General features: G+C 44.1%; 1 protein-coding gene across 1 annotated transcript in view; it reads left to right on the forward strand.

Annotated features, from left to right (window-relative positions):
* Positions 1-19908, forward strand: part of PHACTR1 (phosphatase and actin regulator 1) — a 323506-nt gene that overhangs the window by 273389 nt on the left and 30209 nt on the right. The gene's annotated exons all lie outside the window — the stretch shown is intronic.

Genomic DNA, 19908 nt, shown 5'->3' on the forward strand with positions numbered 1-19908 from the left:
TCAGCTTTGATAACATGTTGGAATATAGCTGCAGGTGCCGTTTGATAGGCTGTTAGTTTGGCCAAAGAGCAGAGGTATAACATTCTCTTCTGACTGCATATCCTGTGAGTAGCTGAGTCTTTTCCAGATCCGAAACACTCCTGTCCTTCAGTACCTGCTTTTCTTGGATCAGGCTGGACAGATTTACTCCGTCTAGACTCTTTCTTCTTCGTAACAGTGCTACTCACCAGTTGTTCTGGTTTTCTGTATCACATGGGGTATAGAGAGGTGGCCATTAAATGTGGAAAATTTGTGTCAAGGATTAGTAAACTGAGGTCAGGTAGAAATGTCTAAGAACCTCCTGTGCTCCAGCCATGATTTCTGTAATCAATTTAATACTGTTACATTATCAACTTGGTGGTATGCAGACACAGTGAATCCTGTTAGTCGCCATCCAGTGTGACTGAGAGAACCACAAGAAGACCAGCCAGTTGTTAGGAATTTTCTTGTGGTCTTTCTTTGGTTTTCTTTTTTCTTGGTGGGGAGGATAAGGGGGGAACACCACTACCATGTTGAGGGAAGAGGAAGAGTAGCAGCTCTTTCAGCATTTTATCTAATTTATTTTTCATGGCCTCATTTATCACCTCTTTGGGATAAACTAACCACATCTTTCTAGTCTGTTTTTGAAAATCTTTGTGCTCGATCATGCTTAGCCTACTCCAAGACCTGTCTAGTTCTTCAGTCTTCTCGTTGAAGGGCCTCAGCAGTAATGCCCCAAGTATGCAAGATGGCACTGCACTGTTGCTGGGTACTGTGATTTTTCAGTCCAGTCTTTGCTTAGCCTAATACCTTATTAGACTGTAGCTGCACAGGGAGCTCAAGGTCCCGAAGAGCAGAACATGATAGCAAGGTCCCAGTGCTTAAATGATTAATTTTGAACTCTCTTGAAGCATGTGAAGAGTTGAAATTTTTGTATCTTAGCATATCTTACTGTGCAGTACTTGACCTTGCAATGACATTGAACAGCATTTTCATGGTTTGCCTATTTCCCTAAATTACTTAGGTTTCAGAAATTTTACAGCTCTGCCTGATGAAGGTAAATAGTGTCATTTGCAAACATTGCCTCTGCACAGCTCACTGTGCCTGGGGTGATTTTTATTATAAATACTTGATATCTCAGCTCTCCAAAACCTTCCTTTCCCCTTTAAAGAATGTTTCTTCAGCATATCAGTTTTTAACAAGGGACGCAAATTTTGGTAAATGCCCAGAACCCTTCCTGTGTAAGCCCCATATTCTCGCAGCGTCATTGTTTGTTTCCCCAGTTGCATCTCTGTTTATTCAGTCCGGGGTATAATGCTTGATTTTGTCTTCTCATATAGCTAGGACTTAGGGGCAATCACAAAGAGTTCAAATAATTAAAACTGTGTATACGACGAGCGCAAAAAAAATAGCTTAGCCACTGCTGTTTAATTCCTGTTTTATATCAGCATAACATCACTGAAATTGGTAGAATTTCACAAGCCTTATCTGGAGTAATATAGTTGCCAGTTTGATCTTTGAATTACTAGTATTTACAACTTAGTATCTCGTCCTTTTGAATAGTTAAAAACAATCAAGAACTACGAGGAGAAAACAACTTTCCTCATCTCTAATATGCAAAAAGCCACGGACATTTCAGCAGCAAAAAGGAGGGTACCTGTCTTACCAGTGCTTTGTATCTAAATGTGGTGTGTCCAGGTACACAGACTGATGAATATTAGATTGAAATAGAGAGAATATTTCAATATTCTCAGTATTCAGTATTTCTTTACTGTCCAGACTTCGTTACTGAGTCTGTCCTTTGCCATTGCTCAGTAATTGCCACACAGTGATGCAAATGCCAAGTAAAATTAAAGTAGTGAAGCATTTATAGTCCTTAGAGAAAATGCTAGATGCAGACTATAATTGCAGCTGGCAATTTTGGATTTCAGAGGGATTTGTTCTGTTCCGCCAATGATCCCCTATGGTTTAAAATAGCCAACCAATGAAATCGCGTATACTACTTAACAGAAGTAAAAAACGCGGAATAAAAACTTCAGCAAATAGTTATTGTTGCCTGTAATAGATCAATTAATTTTCACCAAGAGGCAGATTAGGCTAGTTCAGTATTTATGCATAATCCTCACAGTATTTAGCTGGGAAGAGCTCATTGGCTGGCACATTTGGCAGATCAGAATTTACTGCTGTAAAGAGAACGTCGTTTTTAAAGACACTTGTAGCCAGGCATAATGAGAGATTGACCATTGACATATTGTGTGGGACCAAAATCATCCCAGGTGTAGTTCCTCCAGCCTTATTAGAGTTGCAGGAGAAATCAATTTGGCTCAGAGCTGTTTGTTCCTATCCTATTGAAATGTAGCTTGGAACCTCTGAACCTCAAATAGTCCCAGAAAATTGTTATGACTTTATTATCGTGTTCGCCAACCGGCAGAGAGACTCCAGAGCAGACTTCACCATGTCACCTGTTTCCCATGCTGGGAGAATAGTGCCTTGACTTACACCACACCAGTTGTACAGGTAAAGCTGCAGAGAGTGTATGTTACAGCAGGATCTGGCCCACTACACACCTGGCTCAGCCAGGAGACAAGTTAACATCTTTGTTCCTGTCACAGAAACACTTCACATGAGTGTAGTGCTTCACTGGTATGTTTCCTGTATCAAGACTCAGCACATGTAGATCCAAGCAAAAATTGAGCTTTTTGCCCAAGATGGCAAAATATATCGTAGCAAAGGCAGGAGGGCCCACATCACGTGAATTCCAGTCGCATGAAGAGGCCAGTAGGCTGTTTCTGGGTGGTCTTTACACAGCAATTACGGTAACTATTTAGACGACCTCTTCCTATAACCAAACTGGAGTGGACTACTCCAAAATGTGATACCTACTATGAAGCAAGGTGCAAAAATAGTGAAATAGTACGCAGAACTTCAGCTCATAACCACATGTGACTTGGGGATAGGAAATGCATGCTGAAGGCCATGTTCTTAGTTGCTAAAAAGCTCCATTAGTTTCTGCTCTAAAATGCAGACCTTCTGCGCTAAGTAAATCTTTAAATGGGTATGGTTTTCATTTTTCCTGACGGCTCAACTTCTCCCAGACTTCTCCATTTTATCCCTCTGGTGCCTGCACAGCTTCACAGCTGCTCAAGAAGTGTGTGTAAGTGTCTGTAAGATAGAAAAGGGAAAATATGATGAAAAACAGGGCTGTCAACAGGCAGAGGGAAAAGATAGACTTCTGCCTGTCTCTCAGGCTGTGTCGGACCTGCTGGGAAGCACTGGGTTCCCTAGTTATTCAGGTTAGAGCAGGAGGCAGGAGGACCTGGATTTAGCTTTCAGTGGCTATCAGAAGGTGAGAGGAGTGGGGCATATCTGGGCTATGACTGTGAAGCGAGGACTCAGACAGGCTCTGGATCTGAGCTTGGAGGTTATCCCAGGGGCAATGATAAAGGCATGGCCTGTCAGGAGCTCCTGGCAAGGAGGAGGGCTGACACTGGTGGGTGACGCACAGCAGAGCTGCATGTCTCGCAGACGCTGTGGGATCATCCACTGGTACAGAGACAGGTGCTTCAGTTCCAGTCCTTGCACTAATGTTTCACCAGGGAATCATAATGGTGCTTGTAAGAGACAACACAGGCTTCCTCAATCAATATATTATTTAGTAAGCACAAAGGCCCTTTAGAGGAAATGTATCTATATAGTTCTGTATAGCTGTACGCTACACCAGACTTTGCTGAGGACTTTGCACTCCTTTGAACTGGGAAGACTGGTTTCTTTGCATTCTTTGCATGTGTTTCAGAAAGTCTCTCCCATACCTTGAGACAACGTGTGTCTTTAGACTATGGCTGATCTGCCACTCATGCTATGAGAGAGGCTTTCTGAAGCACTCAGGTCTTCTTGGAGTCTCTTAACCCCCCAACCCTAGTGAAGGTGCTCATTAGCAGTTAGATACAGGAGTAGAAAAGCTGAGGCTTTGGTCTGCTGCTTTTGAAGAACGCATGGCAGTATCCTTATCTGTTTTCCCTGATTTGCTTCCATCCTGGCTTTTCCCACCTCCTGGAATAGGATGATCTAATCATACAAAAAATCTGATAGTCTAGGATTATTAGCATCCCGTTGCTAATAATCAACGTTAAGAGGGCTTAGCAATATTCATGGTATTATTGCTGGTCAGCATCATGTCTGTCTCAGTAGCACACTCCTACCCACCTCGGGGCAGAGGGAAGGCTGGCTGCAGGTCACAAGGCAGGGGAGATACACAAAGGCTGTCTGCAGGCAAGCAGTGCATGTCAGAAGACTGCTAACCATCACTGGCAGGTGCCACAGGCAGCCCAATAAGATTTTGCAGCCCAATAAGATTTTGTGCTTTGCTGCTGCCAAAAACTGTCAGTTGTAGGAGGCACGTTTAACCCAAGACCATGCTTGGTGTGAAAGCAAAGAGATGAGGTGCGGGAGCAGCCCTCTGCACATTAACTAGATAATTAAATAGAAAATAATTAAATTAGAAACAAATAAAGAAGAAAGTAATTTCTTGCAGTGTCCACACACTACCTTTTGGCTCTCTTGTGACTTTGAGTGATGGGCATCCTGTTGGCTGACTGAATCCCGTAGGTGTGTCACCGTGTATGTTCTGCTGGCTTTAAGGCAGTGAATCAATGGCAAGTTCCTCTGTCGGATATACAGTAGTGCTCTGCGTTGTTTATTGGATCGCCCGAGATTTATTCACTACAGTATGTTACAGGCTGCTGTCCTTACACCAGCAAGTGGAAAATCTTGATCTGAAGCAATATAAAAAATATACTGCAAGTATCACAAGGCAAAGAGTAGGAAGCATGAAAACAGATCCCGGAGACACTGTCTGTGTGCATATGGCTGTAAATATGTATGTGTGAGATACAGGCATACACACTTGCTAGATGTGTTTATAGTCCCACTGATGCTTTGGAAATAGTACCGAGATGTCTGTGACTGAGAAACGTAGCATGAAAAGTCATAAATCTTTGTTATGGAGCAGCAGGTTTGACAGATGATGGTCACCTACTACCTCGATCAGAAAGGTAATCTACTCCGTGCATTCCCTGATCGATACTACGTCTTCCTCAGCTGTGCTGAAAAATAGCGCCTAGAAACAGAAATCCTGTGATGAAATGAACTTGGTGAATTCCCACAAGTATAAAAAATTGCCATTGATTTTTAAAATGTCACGCAGCTGCCGCGAGGTTTTCAGACTTGTTCACATCAGGTGCTGGTTGTCTGTATGTCCCTCTGCATGAGGGAGAGTACTCAGGAGAAAGAGCAATAGAATATGTTTGTAAGCAGAAGGAGAGACGCGAACCAGAAAGAACAGTAGAAAAATTGGACAATTTGGGAAAAGGATGGTGTCTTCAGCATCACCGTGAAGGTGACAGAGATATTACCAGTGCTGAGGAAGAGTCAGTCTGCTGGCACAGTCGTTAAAATGCACAGCAGTTCCTTCACAGCCCCGAGGGGACTGAATAGTCTAAAGTCATCGTTTTTATTTACTAAAAAAATAAAGCTGTGAAGAGATTCAGCTTTTTGAAACGGTTAATTATTTAAATAGGGTTACAGTCCCATTGAGGGAAGGGCTTATTCAGCCAGAGGACGGCAGCAAGATGGTCCGCATCGAGCACGGCGGAGTCTCCTCATGGCTGTTCCCCATCCGGTGCGGTGGAGAGTGTTTTGTGCCCTCCCTGTCTCCCAGTCATTTAGGGGTAAAAAAAATGGGCAGACAGCAGGATTAGGCTTTATTCACAGACCTCATTTTGTTGGGTAACGTGAAATAATTTCTTCCTAATTACCTCTGACGTCTGCAATTCTCACACTTATTGTTGGCTTCCACTAATGAGAGAAAAGCAAGTGCCTAAAGCGAGAGCTCATCCCCAACGGCAGCGCGCGCCCGGGTGTGCATGGAGCTTGGCTCTTCGCACGTTGGGTGCTGGGGATAAATCACACGGAAAATGGGATTGTGGTAAACAAGCTCATCTAAATCCTGGATTAGCGGGGACAGTGCGACAGCGCTAGATGCATGAATGGGGGCGACCGAAAAAAGCGGCAGAGGGCTGAGCCTGGGTTTTAGCTGCGATGGTACCTAGGGAAAACAGCATTTTTGTCCCTTTCAGTTTAGCTTCATGAGGAAGCTGTATATTTGTGGGAAACCCCAAGGGAGCTATCTAAATTGCCCTTAGCATCAGGAGGAAGGCAGCAAAAGCAGGTGATTATCCATGGGCGACAAGCTGAAACTGAGTTATCGTTACACATCTGGGCTCAACTGCCAGGAATAAACACTCTGAGTGGGACTGATCTGCATTCTGTGCAGGGCTGCGGATGGGAGATGGGCTCTCAAGGCCCTCATCAGCCCTCTTCTCTGTGATCGATGTCCTGGCGAGCTCTGTTGCACTGAAGGGAAAAGTGACTTTGTAGTTAAAACACTCTGGGAAGGCTGCATCTTCCACGGGCTTTCCGACCTGAAGCAAGCCACTGAAAGAAACACATGCATGCATATACATGCACACACACACATATATATATATACAAAAAGTGTGTTGGGGTCCCCAAATGTGCATATGTACCTATGAACTTTGGAACATTCCTCTAGCTGACAAACTCTCATTGACAGCAAAGTTTGTGTGCTTTCAAAAAACCACCCAGATATCAGGATCTCTTTAGACATCTAACTGTGTTTCAGTAGGACAAGGATCCTCATTTCCGAGCACGGTTTGGACTTGTCTCTTTATATTAGGAATTTTCATAGCTAACATCATCATTCATCACAGAAAAAGACAAGTCTAACATCATGAACGATGCTGTTACTATTGTTTTGCTATGAGTTTCAACAACTAACAGCAAAAATTTGCTTCATCTGAGTAACTTGCGATGGCTAAAGGTCAATGGAACAATCAAGGGAAAGGGGAGGTGACAGTGGGTAATGTCACTGCAAAATACGTCACCTCTACATGCTCCCTCATTTGTGGGGTGAACAGTGTCCTTAACCTATGATCTGGATGGGCCCTGGCAGTGTGACCTCTCCTCTGTCGCAGCTCCACCTCGGGATGGGATGAATCCCTGCCGGCACCAGTTTCGCTCAGCTGGGGCCAGCAGATGTTTTGCTATTTATGAAAGCAAAGCCTCGCAGAGTGAATATAGTCTGTCCTTGGGCAGATGTGTCTCTCTGTGTTAGAAGGTGGATCTCCAAATGTGCAGAGAGAATTTATTTATGTTACTATAAAGGAGGAGGAACGTCGTGCTGAGGAGAGGAATGCTCTTAATGGTAGACAGCAGGCAGCAAGAAGCAGCGTTTGAGGGCAAGGTCTCCCCAGAGGCACCCGTGTGGCCACTGATGAAATGGAACGTGTTTGCTCCATGTCAAAAGTTCATTTCCATCAGAGATGTCACCAGCCTGGGAAGGTATTTATTATGCCTGGGGTCCGTCACTGCTCCCATTGCTCTTCTGCCCTCACATAAGCTGTGCAAGTCACTCCGCTTTTTCATTGCAGCATCTGTTTCTCCCGTCCTTTCTCTGCAGAAGCCGAGGCAGAATACATTATGGGGTTACAATTTCCCCTTCACGCTTCCCATCCTCTTCCCTGATGCATCCTGTATTTGTATTCCCATCCCATCCCTGATACAGTCGGTATTTGAGATCTAACTCAGGCTGTTGACGCAGCCCAGATGGATATATTCAGTTTGCCTTAGTTTCCTTTGCAGTTTCAGCGAGGTGCGGTATCCTTCGTTTCCTGCCCCGAATTGATTGCGGTGTTGCTTTTAGTTGTCAAACCACTGTCAGTTTTTACCTCCGAGGAAGCCGTGTTTCCCTGCTGGGCGACGTAATTCATGGTGATGTAATGCGGAGCTCGTGGCAGCAATGAAATAACATATGTCGGTGGTAGCAGTAGTAGTAGTAGTCTTTTATGTCTCCAGTAGACAAGAGGCTGCGTGGAGTCCACCCAGTACTCTTTTGACTAAAAGAACGACAAATACCAATAAAAACAGGTGAAACAAACTCAAGCAAAGAAGTAGCTGATTCAAAATATTATATTCTGGCTTTAATAGAAGAAAATGAAGGTGGTTTGTTTTTTTTCTTTTGCTGGTTAATGCTGATAAATTTAGGGCAGCTCCATTAAGAACTAGCTCATGAATTTCCACTTTGAAAAATCTGACCATAAATCTTCATGTTTTGTGTCTGCTGATTGTGGGGAGTTAATCAGAAGCACAACAGTTGCTCAGCTTGAATGACCTTGTAATTTCCGTGAAGGAAACAAATCAGATGGCAGTATGAGTAGATAAAAGAAGCAGACTGGCAAGAGTAAATTTCACTTTATACGCTGATGATTGTGAAATGGAGAAATTGCTTTTTGAGCAAAATATTTAACCTCTCTCAGAAGTTACAGTTAGCATTTTTTTCACCTTTGGTATATTATGGCCTCTTTGGCAACACGTGCAGGAGATTAACATAGGTAACCCTTGTAAAGGAGTCAAACACAAAACTAATTTTTTATCCTGACTCCAATCAGCTTTTAAATATATATATGTGCTCATATATATGTGCGCTTTCATTATTACTGTGAGCACAAGCAGTACTACTAGAGAAGTAAGACCAACTTGTGCGCATGGTCATCTATGTATGTCCAGAAACGCAGGAGTTTCATATGCAGGTTACTGTATGTGAGTAAGTAGAGGTGACTTTTTGAAGAGTTGGCCCTGTAGTAAATAGGATTTCATGTTTTATATAGGATTAAATGTCTTTTGGACAATTGTACCCAGAAAGTGAATATACTTACCATTACATCAGATATAATTATGTAAGGTTGGAATTTTGCATGTTTTCCCTAAGACATAGTGTTAACACAAGGATCACTTGGAGATGAACAGGGACTTTTTTTGCCTATGTTCAGAAAAGTTACAACTGGTCTTTTAGAGGAAAGCCCAGATGAGAATTATGCTCATATTTCAGTGCACTGGGATTCATAAGCACTGCACAGACCATATGTGGGGATGAAACTAAGTCCTTAGCCTCAGACCTGACCATGTAAAATTACCATTTATGTTAATAACATTAGTGAAGAGGAAGTGTTGTTATGTGCAGTAGACCACATCAATGTGTCTCTAAGTATGCAGCCTGCAATATTCATTGTTGGCCTTTCTGACAATAAATCATTTTCAAACCAGCAGACTACAGGGACAGCACATTAGCATCAAGGTGAATTTAGTTACCTGGTTCTTCGCTGACATCCCTGAATTTTGGAGGCAGCGACACTAATGGTTAGTGAGTAATTAATAACTTAAGCATCGAATATATTGTATTTGCTAAATGAGACACCATCTGTTAACATCAGGCTGGGCTATTTATCCTGCAGAATATCTGAGGTTTTCAGCATGCTGGAAAAGTCTTCATGAAACAGTCTTCCTACCTCCCTGCAATCAACTGGCTTTGATTTAAAAGCTATCCTTGCAAACAGGAGACTGATCTCAAACAGGAGGGGCTGCAAAGGCACCAGTCCGCTCCTTCTACAGGGAACAGGAACACGGTTTGGACCAAGGCTCCTTCTCTTGCTCCCGACCTGTGGTCCCTGGCTTTCCTACAGCACTCTCTGCCTCCATATCCAGGTTTCAGCTGTAAAAGAAAGAGGGAAGGCAGCCCCTCCGGTAGCAGTCGTTCTGTCTGGAGTCAGGCTTACGGCTAGGCTCGATGCACTGCGGCTGCACAGCAGTCTCAAAGTGGGGAGCAACTTCCCTGGCAGGAGTTCGGTGCCTTTTTGAATCTCCCCATCAGGGCATTCTCCAGCTGATCCCAAAAGCTTGCTCTGCTCCCTTTCAGGGAAAGGAGTGACCAATGTCCCAGGGCCAGGAACAGCCCCAGTGACTCCCTCCCTTCCCTTGTCTGGGTTAACAACTGTGTGTAAATGGCTGGTGTCATTCACCCTTGGGTTGGGCCAGAAGCATTAACCATTCCCTCCTTTAGGCAGATCTATATATAGGGCTTGTAGCGATAGGACAAGGGGTAATGGTTTTAAACTAAATGAGGGTAGATTCTGACTAGATATCAGGAAGAAATACTTTATGATGAGGGTGGTGAAACACTGGAACAGGTTGCCCAGAGAAGTAGTAGATGCCGCATCCCTGGAAACATTCAAGGTCAGGTTGGACAGGGCTCGGAGCAACCTAATCTAGTGGAAGATGTCCCTGCTTATTGCAGGGGGGTTGGACTAGGTGACCTTTAAAGGTCCTTCCAACCCAAACTATTCTATTGCTATTCTGAGACAGAGAGACCTGGCAATTGGAGGAGTCATAGAGCTATGTGATACTCCACCATCCATTTCATCTTCCCCCTCAGACTAGCAAAGAAAGTCTCATACTGTACTGCAGTTAGAAGAGCTGCCAACGTTTTACACTGCACTGTTTAATTCCAGCGAGTTAAGGGCTCTGTCATGTTTCCTGATGTAACATGACAGATGAAAAGAAGCTCTGCAGCAGTGAAAAGATACGATTTTTGCCTCTGTGCCACATGTGACACATTTTGGGGAGGCAGTTTTACTCCCCTTTCTCTTAACTAATTCTTCTCTTCAGAGTCTGTATTCTGTCTTATTTCTCCTTGTATTTCTGTAGTGCTCGTAGCCCACCTCCACCCCTCCCAGTCCCGGTTCAAGGTACTGTAGAGCGCTTGGCCTCGGTCAGAAGGATTTAGGAGCAGATATAAAGAGAGTGATGGGGAAAGGCACGGCGTCAGTGGCGGAATGCTGGGCATCACAGCTCGCTTGTCTCAGCATCCTCCCTGATCACTGCACACTTGACTGCCTCAGATTTGACTCACCCACCTGCCCATCGCTGTACCTTGCCTTCCTCTCAGTTCTGTGCACTTGTCACTAGACATGGCGTGTTTTAACAATTAGGGCAGGTGTTAAAGTCAAGAGAGAATGATGCTACCTCACTATTCAGAGTAAAAGTGTATCTGAAAGCATGAGTTTGACCCAGCAGTACTAAAGATTTAGTGCCATCTTCATATTCTTCAATGTTTCTTTGATCTGTCATGGCAACTGGGAGACAGGCCCAAACACTGGAGGAAAGAAAATGTCACTCCTGTATTCAAGAAGGAGGACTCAGGGAATTATAGGCCAGTCAGCCTCAACTTGATGACTGAGAAGGTGATAGAGCAGCTAATCCTGGAAACCATATCTAGGCATGTAAAGGACAAGAAAGTCATCAGGAGTATTCAACACGGATTCATAGGAGGTCATGCTTGATCAGCATGATGAACTTACTTCTACAATAAAATGACTGGCCTGGTAGACAAAGGGTGAGCAGTAGATAGTGTCTGTGTAGACTTCAGTAAGGCTTTCAACCTTGTCTCCCATAAGATCCTCACAGTGAAGTTGTTGGAAGTATGGCCTGGATGGGCAGATGGATTGAAAACTGTCTGAATGGCTGGGCTTCAGAGGCTGATGATCAGTAGCACAAAGTCTGGTTGGAGGACAGTAATTAGTAGTATACCCCAGGGGGTCAATACTGGGTCCAGTCTGCTTTAACATCATTCATTAGTGATCTGGATGTTGGGCAGAGTATATCCTCAGCAAACTTGCTGGTGACCCAAAACTGGGAGGAGTGGCTGATGCACCAGAGGGTTGTGCTGCCATCCAGAAGGACCTTGGCAAGCTGGACAAATGGGCTGACAAATCTCACGAAGTTCAACAAAGGCAGGTGCCAAGTCCTGCACCTGGGGAGAAACAACCCCATGCACCAGTATCTGCTGGGGGCAAATCAACTTGGAGAGCAGCTTGACAGAAAAGGATCTGGGGGGGTCTTGATGGACACCGAGTTGGACATGCAACATGCCCTGGTGGGAAAAAAAGGCTAATGGTATCCTGAACTGCATTAGAAAAAGTGTTTCTGGCAAGTCAAGGGAGGTGATCCTTCCCCTCTGCTCAGCGCTGGTGAGGCCACACCTGGAGTGCCGTGTCCAGTTCTGGGCTCCTCAGTACAAGAGAGATATGAGCATATGGGAGAGAGTCCAACAAAGGGCCATGAAGATGATTAAGGGACTGGAGAAACTCTCCTATGAGGAAAGGCTGAGAGAGCTGGGACTGTTCAGCCTGGAGAAGAGAAGGCTCGGGGGATCTTATCAATGTGTATAAATACCTGAAGGAAGGGTACAAAGAGGATGGAGTCTGGCTCTTTTTAGTGGTGCCCGGTGACAAGACCAGAGGCAACGGGCACAAACTGAAACACAGGAGGTTCCCTCTGAACACCAGGAAGCATTTTTTTCACTGTGCGAGTGACCAAACACTGGCACAGGTTGCCTGGGGAGGTTGTAGAGTCTCCCTCCTTGGAGATATTCAAAAGCCATTTGGACACAGTCTTGGCTCTAGGTGGTCCAGAGGTCCCTGCCAACCTCCACCATTCTGTGATAGCACAAGGCATTGAAAGACCTGACAGTCTTTTTGTATTAGCAACTTCTTTGCCTTTTGAAGTGCACGACATTGTTGGCTGATTTTTTATGTGCCTTTGGCAATGCAGAGTGGCCAAGTTCTGTCTCAGACTTTCCCAAATCCTGACTCACTTCACTCCCCCCAGTCTAAGGTTACTGTGACTGTGTCTCTTAAAGCTACTCTGATACAATGCTTGACAAATTTCTCCTGCTTTGGGTTATTACCCAATGGCTCTGCTGGCACAGACAATTTAGCCAGGTCACAAGCTCTTGACAAGTGCTTGTCTATGTCATGTAGACCCATAAGTCTTTAGCTCACTTCAGTTCCAAGAGAGTATGGGGTTAGCCCTTAAGACCAAAGTCCTTGTGCTCCACTCCATTGAAAAAATCACCAGGACTCAGTTTCTAAACAAAAACATCTCAGAGGCATGCTGTATTCACACGGAAATCAACTCCAGATGCCCCACTTTCCTCAACAAACATTTTTCTCAGCCCTGCACCCCCCATCCCTCAGTCTACTTCTGCCACAGCAAAAAAACCCAGTCCCAGTTTCACATCCAAGAGTTTTTCAAATTCCTTGCACCCTTGTATAGCTCTTTTCTCCTTTTCTAGCTATCCAAAGCAGAACCTTAAGATCTGTCTTCAAAACTTTCTCTCTCTGGGTGGATCCAGAGACAACAGATAATTTCTTGTTCTTTCTCAATTTGGCGAATTGGGAGATTGCTCCTCTCAGAAACATCCCAGACATCCTCCAAGGGTGCTCTCTGGTACCTGTATGACAGCAATGATCTCCAATAGTGCAGAGTACAGCAACATTCTAATGCCTCTAGTGAGAAATGAGATGGAAGCCTGTATTTGATGCACCATTTTGCCAAAACCACAGCTCATAGGAGTCTGAAAAGCCGACAGAGTGTAGTAGTTGTGAGAGATGTTTTTCCCAACTCTTCCTTAGCAGCTGGTGTTCGTTAGCTGGGCTCAGCAGAGACCACTGCTCTCACGCAGGAGCAAAGTTGTTACCAGCACTCTAGCACCAGGTAATCTCCCGTCAAGAGCGTGGGCTTAACACCCAATAAACTATAAGGTACAGATGTAAATCTGTAAAGCTTGTAAAGCAAAACACAACTCCACATGGCTGTGGGCAGTGTGGGGATGGAGGGACCGACTGTATTGTTTCACTTCAGCTCAGTGCTGATGCATGTTTTAAACTAATCATGAAGTTGAGAAAAGCTGGGAAGCAAGCACTGTAGCTGCTTGCCCAGGCCATCCCTGCCAGCATGTTTTAGTGCCAATGTGCAGCCTCTCGTAGCAGTGGGGACAGTTTCCAGTTTTACAAACACTTTGTGCGTCATCGGTGCATGTTTAGAAGGGATTTTGTCGGGGTGACTGTGCTGATTCTCTTTGCTACCTCTCTCCAAGCCCCCTCTCCTCGCCTTCACTGCAGCTGGATACGCAGAAAACAAGTGGATGCCACGAAACCAGGGCACTGAAAGCCCAGGATAGACATATTTCAGTCCTGGCATCTGAGTGTGCCCTGCAGGGAAATCCAGGCTTCTCCTCTGGTGTGTCAGCAGCCGTGAACAAACAAACTTTGCTCGTCTTACATACAAAATGTTTTAAATATTAACTCTCTTCACCCCCTCTGCCTGAACGCCTGCTACGTAAACTATACAGACGAGTAAGGAGCTCAAAAAGCAATCACTGATTTAAGGCAGTTTTTCTTTAGAGGACAAACAATTGCAAAAATGTGGGGTTTAATAGCCACCCTCATTCGAAATTGAAGCGTAAAGGAGAAATGACTCTTCAGGTCAGCTGGGCCAGGAACAGGTTTCTCTCCCATTTTGTGTAAGGAAGATGGAAGATGTCATTGGGCATTCCCTCCCCCTCCCTAGTTCAACAACAGCTCTAATGAAGGGAAAAAAAATAATGAAAAGAATACTGGTCTCCCCCCAGCAGCTAGATTGTGACAATGAAGCAGGTTTTTACATTGATAAAGTATCAGAGGGAGCTGGGGAATGTGCGGGCAGGAATACAGGCACCTGGTATTAGTCGGAAAACTAAGACTGGAGAAGCTTCAGTAGGCGTTGAACTGAGCCCTCGAAAATTCAGGGAGAAAATGGAAAAAGCTGATGTCACGCTATGCAGAAGACAAAGAGAAAGGCTGCAGCCTGTTCAGGGTATCATATAGTGTTTGTATGTCTCTCTGGAAGTGTTTTTTTGGGGAGGGGTGGGGGGTGTTTATTTTGAAGTTAAAGAGTATTTGCCTGGAAATAGGATCTTTGTTACTTTGGAGATTATTGATTCCTGCTGCTAATTCCGTCTTCGATGTAATAAGCCTCTTTGTGGCATTCCATTTGTTTTGCTGTGGAAATACTTACAAAGCAACAACAAAAAAAAATATTATTGCTTTATGGTCCAAATTTAGCCTCCGGGTAATTATGCGCATTTCAGTAACTTCGAGAGAAGAAAATGAGAAGATGGGACAAGAGTTCTCCTGAGTAAAAAGTATCTTGTCATGCTTTTAGGTCACTAGATTTAATCCTAAAGGTGATGATATAACTGTGAGCAAATAATGTCCATTGTCTTGTCAAAATAACAACTAAGCAGTTTCCTAAGGCATGGGGTTTTTTAATTGCAACTAGGTGAATAATTTCCTCTTTTTTTTTTAACCAGCCATTTTTGGTAGTTTTTGTAAAACTTTGATGCAGCATATTTTCATTGATGTTCCATGAGATGCTACAATTTAAAAAAATTATTTCTGGACTTTGCTAATGCATAGAGGCAGAAATAGGCTCTGGCAGTGACAGTGTTAAATACACACCGGCTGGAAAGGGACAGGTTGTGTTCTTGAAGGAGGTGGAAATTTATACAATGGCCAAATAGCTGAAAACTAGCATTTCAGGTCAGAACCAAATATTTTGTCCAATGCATTTCTTAATGCTTTTTTAAGCTTTTTTTTTTTTTTTTCCTAAAGAAAACCATGTCTAGTGAACTGTTTTCTCGGCTGAAACTACTCACTAAGTTTGACCTCACCTTGCAGATAGTTTCTGACCTGCTGGAACTCAATTTTTCAACAATTTTACTGTTTGTCACAAATGTTTCACTCAGCCCTAATTCTGAATCCTTAAGTGAACGTTTTAGGCCACAGCCCTTTGCAGTAATTCTCTGCTGTTTATCGCCTGCCTTTCCTGCAATCTGGGAGTCAGAAATCCCCCTGGCACAAAATAGTTAATCACTCTTAAAGCTCTCAAATTGGTTCACTTCCAGGAATTTTCCACTTCAGTAACAAGGCAAAGTGTGGGCACCATGCTATTTCCTATGCATCTTTTCTCCCAGAAACTGAATTATCACGATTTTGGATTGCTAACACTGCCAACTTCTGTTATAAAAACATTTGTTTGGAATTCCTGTATTGTGGCTGTTCCAAGTCACTGGGTGTTTTCGCTTTAGATTCATTTCTCAGAAAGTGGAGAAGTTGCTTTTTTTGACATTACCAATGTAAAGTGCCTGTTTGGAGATGAATTTGATTTCTGTGGCATTGTTCGTTTGCCTTTCTTCATGCTGGCGCTGGTAAAATGGTCTGCAACAAGCTAACGTGGTCAGGGGATATACATAATTCCTCTCCCTCTGTTCTTTGAGTGGTCTGTAGTTGCTGCAGTAACAGAGGAGAGTTGTTCAAGTTGGCCATGCAAGTGTTGAGCTTGCTGTCTGCACGCCAGTGAAGCTCCCTGCCCAAGTTTCCTTCTTTAAAACCAACAGCTTTTTGCATCTTGATCTGAGATTTGCCGTGATGGTCACAGGTTATTTGGACTGCCAACCAAAACTGATTTGTTTGTTTACGTGTTTTAAATGTCCCTGGCTTGATATTTTTGTGGTCAATGGTGCAATGTCTACATGGAGACCAGTGTCAAGCGGTGTCCCTCAGGGGTCTCTTCTGGGTCCAGTGCTGTTCAACATCTTTGTCAGCGACATGGATGACGGCATTGAGTGTACCCTCAGTAAGGTTGCTGATGACACCAAGCTGTGTGGTGCCGTGGACTCACTTGAGGGAAGAGATGCCGTACAGAGGGACCTTGGTAGGCTTGAGAATTGGGCCAGTGCTAACTGCATGAGCTTCAACAAGTCAAAATGCAAGGTCCTTCACCTGGGTCGGGCCAGTCCTAGGCACAAATACACACTGGGCACACTGTGGGTTGAGAGTAGCTCTGAAGAGAAGGATTTGGGGGTGTTTATAGATGAGAAGCTCAACATGAGCTGGCAGTGCGCTCACACGGCCCAGAAGGCCAACCGCATCCTGGGATGTATCAAGAGAAGCGTGGTCAGCAGGTCAAGAGAGGTGATTCTCCCCCTCTAGTCTGCTCTTGTGAGACCCCACCTCGAATACTGTGTCCAGTTCTGGTGTCCCCACCATAAGAGAGACATAGATCTGTTGGAGCATGTTCAGAGGAGGGCCACAAAGATGATCCAGGGGCTGGAGCACCTCTGCTACGAGGACAGGTTGCGGGAGCTGGGATTGTTCAGCCTTGAAAAGAGAAGACTTCGGGGGGACCTAATAGCTGCCTTCCAATACCTGAAGGGAACTTAAAGGAAGGCTGGGGAGGGACTTTTTACAAGAGTGTCCCCTGATAGGACACGGGGAAATGGGTTTAAGTTGAAGGAGAACAGCTTTAGATTAGATCTTAGGAAGAAATTCTTCAGTACGAGGGTGGTAAGACTTTGGAATAAATTGCCCAGAGAGGTTGTGGATGCCCTCTCCCTGGAGGTGTTCAAGGCCAGGTTGGACGGAGCCTTGAGTAGCCTGGTCTAGTTGAGAGGCGTCCCTGCCCATGACAGGGAGGTTGGATTAGATGATCTCTGAGGTCCCTTCCAGCCTATGCCATTCTATGATTCTATGATTTTAGGATTGCAGTTGTGTCAGTGCACATGTGAGTAAGAAGATAGGGTGCTGTTGCTTTTTTCAGTAGGGAGATTGCATACTGACAGTGCTAGAGGTGTCTAAGGCACAGGCTATGTACACACAGTCACTCTGCCCCATGTATAATCATCATGTAGTCACCGTGGTCCACAGAGGCTCATCAGGAGGTCTGATCTTCGTGCTAGCTAGATGCGGGGAAGATGTTTCCTCTGTTACATGCTTCAGCCCTTAACCCTTCCTCGGAGCCAGCAGCTGCTTCTCAGCATAGGTAAAACTTAAGTTTGTGGCAGCTGCAGATTTCCTAGAAGAGGACACTTAGAGGGGAGGGGAAGATCAGTGGGGGTTTAGAGGCCTGCAGGAGTTTTGGGGCTGTGCTCCTGTTGCCATCCTTCAGTCCTCTTCCACAGTTTCTTCCCTGGCTCCACAGACCTTCTTGCCTAAATTGTTGCTTCCTCTCTCCATCCCTAGGCTACCACACGTGCACAGGAATAACTGCTTTATTCCTGTATCAAGCCATGCTCAACCACGTGAGCTCCCCTGAGCACCTGGAGCTGGGGGACATGCCAAGAGGGAAGGAGGCTCCGCTACTCTGGCTTTTGCTTGGAGATGGCTCTGCTTTTAAGAGTGTAACCTTTATGGTTAGAAGCAGCCGTGTGCTGGAGACTAGAGCAATACCCTGCATTTGTTTAATCCAAGTTGCTAAAAACAGCAGGGGGTGGTGTCACAGCTGGCTTGGTTAGGTGGCAGAGAGCCGAAGGGTTCTGGGCCCCTGCCTCAGGTCTGTTCTCTAGCATAACAGTCCACCGGATAGTCAAGGGAGCTCTAAGCAGGAGATCGTGGAACTGTGTTAATGGTGATCTGGTCTCCTACAGATCTTCCAAGTACAAGGTTATACCTCAAAACTGGGTAAGTGAAGAAGATGGCAGGAGAAGTCTGCAAAGACTAGTGTTTGGAGGAAAAGGATATCGTATTTAACCAAAAAAAAAATAACTTACTATGAGGAGTAAGGCAAATAATATTTCTAAGGTTCGACATCTAGATCTTTCCTTCAAAAATGCATCTTTAAAGACTCATTGCTGTAAGTATATTTGCTCATAGACACAAAACCACATTGCTACAGAGAGAAGAAATTTTAAAACAAACCAGACACAATAATGCCTGTAGATAGCAAACATATCTGTTCAGCTCAGATGGATTTTTCTTCTGCCATTTTATTCAAGTCATTCATGGCTTGACCTTGAACTGTGAATTATGATCTCTTTAGCTTTGTAAAATCAGCTTTTGGTTCAATATTATTACTTTTGGAGAAGCAAGTGTCTTCTCACAATGCCGTACAGACAACAGAAGGACAGTCGCTAACATTTTAGAACATTTTTTTTCTTTAACACAATGGGTCCTAACATCCATCTGTTTTTTCTGGCATGCTTTAGATTTTCAACCAGCATTTAGTACATTTCTCCCTCTGAATTTCTAGTACTCAAAAATATCCCATTTTTATTGTTCTGAAAATACGTTCTTGAATTAGATACATAATAAATTCCCTTCTCTAAAAAAGATTGTTCTTTGTTTCCTACCGTGGTTGTTAGATACTTTGCTCTCGGGATTAGGGATAAGAGATTTGAGAATTAACGTTGCAAAGCTTATGTGGTGTAACTATCTTAATTCCGCCATGCCCTTTTTTATAAATCGTTTAAACTGGCGTGATCGTGTTTTATGTGAACAGCCAGCATTTGGCTGAAAGGTTTGATGTGAATGGAACAGTGTGGTAATGAAACAGAGGAGGCTCCATTTCAGAGCTCGAGGTGTGAGACATGAGCTTGCGTGATCTTGCCGTGTTCCATGCATCAGTAGGCGTTTTGCAGTCAGCATTATTGAAAAGAGAGACGAAATCTGAATTTGTCTGGCTAGCACTGCTTGGCTTTATCTTTAGAAAAGAGTAAGAAATTAGCTCGTTCCTTGGGAAAATGCAGGGGTCTGCGTTGTGATACTGTGGTCTAATGAAAGATTGATGACTTGAGTATGTCATTATTCACACTGTTTCTTCTCAGAGTCATAGGACTATGTAGTCATTCCTTTATTTCCTTTAACAATGGAAAGTTCATGGCCCAAGATGATTCTGCTTCGTTTGGGTATTTTGAAGAAGTGTGTTCTGTATAGGAGAGGCAAGATTCTAACTTTATGCAGACATAATGAATCGTCGAAATCTACATTTTGAATATGATTCTCTTTCCCCAGGAGACCTACTCTGGGCAGCCTGTTCTTTCTTGGGGAGCTTGTAACTTTCCCAAGAGCAAATTGAAATCATAATAAATCAATCCCTCAGTCAGCTGAAACAGAAAAAAATGCATTATTTGAGCTATGAGTCAAGAATGGATTCACATGGGCTGAAGAATGAGAAAACAAATTGCTCAGGTTTAGAGTTTTAAACAAAGGGCCAGCTTGGTTATATTTTTCACTATCCACAGATGCTTGAGCAAGCAGAAAATTTGCTGATTAGTTTTCCTCAAAATCCTCACTGCAATCTAGACTAGGCGAAGCTTTAGAG

Source organism: Tauraco erythrolophus, chromosome 3 (genome assembly GCF_009769465.1).
Source record: "Tauraco erythrolophus isolate bTauEry1 chromosome 3, bTauEry1.pri, whole genome shotgun sequence".
NCBI classification, from domain to species: Eukaryota; Metazoa; Chordata; class Aves; order Musophagiformes; family Musophagidae; genus Tauraco; species Tauraco erythrolophus.